The sequence below is a fragment of the Nycticebus coucang genome, chromosome 4 (assembly GCF_027406575.1).
Source record: "Nycticebus coucang isolate mNycCou1 chromosome 4, mNycCou1.pri, whole genome shotgun sequence".
NCBI lineage: Eukaryota > Metazoa > Chordata > Mammalia > Primates > Lorisidae > Nycticebus > Nycticebus coucang.
Window position 1 is genome coordinate 44,778,072 of NC_069783.1, and position 4,421 is coordinate 44,782,492.

General features: G+C 51.5%; 1 long non-coding RNA gene across 1 annotated transcript; it reads left to right on the forward strand.

Annotated features, from left to right (window-relative positions):
- The first annotated feature begins 540 nt into the window (after positions 1-540).
- Positions 541-3,973, forward strand: LOC128583113 (uncharacterized). The gene is made up of 3 exons (XR_008379383.1): positions 541-617; positions 1,929-2,105; positions 2,586-3,973. It is a non-coding gene; the product is annotated as an uncharacterized LOC128583113 (long non-coding RNA).
- The last annotated feature ends 448 nt before the right edge of the window (positions 3,974-4,421 follow it).

Here is a 4,421-nt window from a genome sequence, read left to right on the forward strand (position 1 = left end):
TTCTCCTTAGTAAAGTACCATGAGGCTGGAAAAGCAAGCACCAACTGTATTCAACACTAATATGAAACCAGTAGATGAACAATTACACGCCCACAGAGAGAAAAACAGTTAAAATCAAGTGAGGGGAAGGCGGGAGAGAGGAGAGGAGGAGGACTGGTGAGCTCTCACCTCATGGGCACGATGTAAGGGTCTATAGCACACCCCCTGGGTGAAGGACTCAACTACAACTTGGACTTTACCTAACAAATGCAAACAATGTAGCCTAATCATTTGTACCCTTGTGTTAAACTGAATTTTTTTTTTTTTTAAATGCAAGAAAACAAGAATAGATTTTTTTGAAGAAAAGGAGGCATATGGTGGGTGAAAAAGAATACAGGGAAGGAGCTCAGGAAGCAGGAACAGCATGAACAAAAGCATGGTGGGGGAAGCAGTGTAGTGGCTGTGGCTTGGGCGTGGCCACTACAGGGAACATGTGGCAAAAGAGAAGCCAGAGGGTGGACAAAGGCCAGATCCCTGCCAGTCTGTGCACACACTGGAGGTTGTAGACTTGATCCTGGTGTTGACAGGAAGCTCCTGGTAGCCTTTTTCATCATGATCCAACTCAGCGATTGCATCAGGTGAGGCTAGAGAGAAGCAGCCAGGGGGTCCCTGCGATGGCAGAGAGAAACCAAGCAGCCCTAAACTCACACAGTGGATGCAAGGGTGGAGGAGAGGGGAGGACCAGAGCCTGGAGACCCCTGGATGAGAGGACAAGGAAAAGGACAGGAAAAGGTGGACTGGGTGAGCTGTGGAGCTACCAGTAAGGACTGGGGAGCCTGGGGTACCAAGGGTCTGGGGCCAGAGAAGACAGAGATGATAAAATAATGGGTGCTGGCACAGGTCTCAGAGCTGTGCACGAATTACTTCATTTAAATCTCACATTGACCCTTTGAGAAGGGGACAATTGTTATCTCCAATTATACATGAGAAAAATGCAACAGTGTGATTGCAAACCTCATGAGCATGGGAACCGTGATGTGGTTTTCAGAGCCCGCGTTCCTGATCACTCCACTCCACACTGACTGGGAGACACCTGAGGGCAGAAGCTTGGTGTCCTTACATCCGTGGGGGGATGAGATGGGCAGGGAGGCATGAGAGTGGGGACAAAGAAGGGCAGGGCCTGAATGTGGGGAGAGGAACTCTGCCCTGTGGGGGGCAAGGGAGGGGAAGAAGTCCCTCCAGCCAGGAACCTGGGCCCCAGGCTCCAGCAGGCGCCTTCCTCCTCTTCTCGCCACCCCACAGGGAAGGGGTCCAGCCCCAGGACTGAGCCTCCTGCCTCCTGCGCTGCCCGCAGCCCGCAGAGAGAACACAGGCGGCTGGCCCTCTCCTGGCGCCTGGAGCTGGTTGCATAACTGCTGGAGCCCAGTGAGGCACGGATAGTATTGCCTTCCTCCCCAGAGGTGTCCCGAGGGAGGGCTCAGCTTTGGGAGGCCAAACACGCTCAGTGGAAGTACACCTACTCTGACTAGGCTATAGGGAGGCCCATTCTCGTCTCCCAGTCCACATGTGGACAGAGCTTAGGTTCAGTTGACAAAAGCAACTCAGGTGTTTGCCTCAGACCCTATAGCCCATGTCCCATTTGGGTGCATCGTTGGCTTGGGTGAGGTCCCATGAATATACACACACGCGGGAGCCAACTCCCTGAGTCACCGCCGAATCCACCTGAACTGCCTGGCATTTCTGTCAACACCCAGCAGGTTGTTGGGCTGAGCTGTCGGTGCAAGGAGGCTCGGCTGGTTCTGTCACTGTATAATGAGCACCATGCATTCCTGAGGAGTGCCTCAGTGCTGAGGCTCCTGTGGCACTTTCTCCCAGGGGAGAGAAGAGGCCAGAGGGAGGCTGGGGGAGAAGCTCCCCAACCTCCACCTGTTCCCCCTCTGCCACTCCAGCTCCAGTTCCATACAGGGCTGACGTCGGACCTCAACATGGAAGCAGAAAAGAACAAGGGCAAACACAGAGACGTGTCGATCACAGAACCCGTGTCCTCGAGAGCCCTTACCAATCGTTAATTAGCCTGACCTCTTATTGACAGATGAGGAAACTATTTGTCCAAGAATACTCAGCAGGTAAATAATGAACTAGGGACAGAATCCAGGGCTTTCAATGTCTAGTCAACGTGGTTATCCCTATGTCACCAGACCCCAGACAAGGAGCGCTGATCTGTCTATGCTGCGTAGATCTCCACGGCTCCTCAGGTGCCCAGAGCACGTCCCTCCTCCTCAGGGGTCTTCTAGCCACACAGCATGGCTGGCGAGCCAGATTTGTTCACTGCGGTGTCTCCAGTGCCTGGAGAGCAGGAGGTTCTCAGTATGTGTTGCGCGAGCTGATCTAACAGAGTACCACTTTCTCCTACATGGATGTATGGTCTCTATTTTGGGGGGAGCCATGAGGAATTTAAAACAGTCTTTGATCTATTTTGTTAATTCATATGTCCCTTCACTAGCCTGGCTAGAATTTTTCTGGCTGAGAGTCCTTGACAGATTGTATATTTAGGCCAAGTTCCCCTCGTGGCACCCTGAAATTGTGTTCTCTTGCTCTTTTTCCAGCAGGTTCCCAGAGACCAGGCTGTGTGAACGCCGTGATCAGCTCCCCCCATTCCTGCTCCCCCAGCAAACAAAGGGATGTTCATGCAGCTACCAAAGCGGGGAAGGGTCCTGCCTCCCTCTGCCTTTGGCACCTGAGCAGCATTGGCCAGTAGCCCATGCTGTGCCCAGGATCAAGTGGGACCTCCCCAGTCACCTGAGATGACAAACATTGAGTATGTTTCTTTAAAAACAAAGATTCTTGAGAACCTCTTCAGGCCTAACCCTGATCTAGGCCCTGAGGATATGAAGGAAGATAGGCCCAGTCCTGCCTGTGTGGGGCTCAGAATTCTTCCTATCCCAGAAACATGGTTGCAGCTACTGATTCAGTCATGCTGGACCTATTAGATGAAGATGGGCAGAGATGGAAGGATGGACAGACATAGTGATGAGGGGAGGTTCAGGGCCCTGCCGAAAAAAAAGATGACTATTGAAAAGTAATTCAGGAGACAACAAGGCCCAAGAATAATCACAGAAAACACTTACTGAGCTTTCCCCGTGTAGATTCCTTACACACGTCTTTGCTCACTTAACCCTTTACCAGTGCTGAGGTGCTTAACTGTTGTCATCCCCATAAGGAAATAGCACAGAGAGGTTGCCTTGCTCACAAAGGTCACACAGCTAGGAAGTGGTGAGCAAGAACCTGAGCTAAGCAGCAGGACCCTGATGCCCAGACATTTGGCCTGCACACTTTTTAGCTCCCTACAGAGGCTTCCAGCTGCGTTAAAACTTTGAACAGAATAGTGTTGTCACACATGGGTGACAAAAGGGTGATCAGACCAAGGGGTCTAAGGGGATAATATTACTTTGGCTTTTCCTGGCAAATTTACTATGGTCAGAGTCTGGCCTTAAATGACCACAAAGAGGGTCTTCTTACTCATGCAGAGACAGTAACACTTACCCGTAACAAGCTGATGTCAACCAAATGCAGAAAAGATGTATAAAAACCAATGTAAGTGCATTCATTTATTTTGAGTGGGCGTATGTGTGATAGTGACCAGAACGTTCACCCCTGCCCAGGGGTACCAACCAAGGAATGGGGCACAGGCCCTGGGAGGCATGAGTGATGATCTGGTGACTGCAAGGCGGATGTGAAATCAGGACACAGGAAAGGGGTGCAGACAGGGCAGGTCTCCTCCTGCTAAGGCAGTCTCCCCCTACGATGCAGCATGCCACCTGTCTGATCATGGCCCTCTGGACCTGGTGTTGAGCAGCAACACCAGCTGAGATCCAAACCAACCTGGGCCCTCACCAAGTACATGGTCTTAGCTGAGAAGCCAGTTAATGAACATATCCTTATGGGTAGGTGGCTGTTACCCAAAGACACAACAGGGTGTTCTGAGAAAACTGGATGCCCCTCCTCCCCAGAATTGATTCTCTCTTTATCCTGCCTAGATCTGGGTAGACCTCTTGGGTACCCACCACCAGATTTGTTCTGGTGGCTTTCTTGTATGGCACATGCCCCATCCACACAGATGACAAACTCTAACAGTTGGACCTAAATGACATTTGCCCTTTCACCTGGGAGCATCCAGATGCATGCAGGCCTTTCCTTACATATAAGACTCCCTGCTTTGTTCCAGGAAGACCATTCCATTATTGGGGGCTGATTTCAGCTCTGCAGAGCCTGCATCTGCCCCTGCAGAGACCCACAGCATGCACCCCGGCCTCTTCCTCAGGGCCCTTCAGCCTGCATTTTACTGTCTGCCTTTGCTTCCCTCATCTCCAAGGTTTAGGGCTGTCAGCCCCACATCACCAGCTGCAAGTATCTGTCACAGGGGACTGCAAGGCCTAGACTGG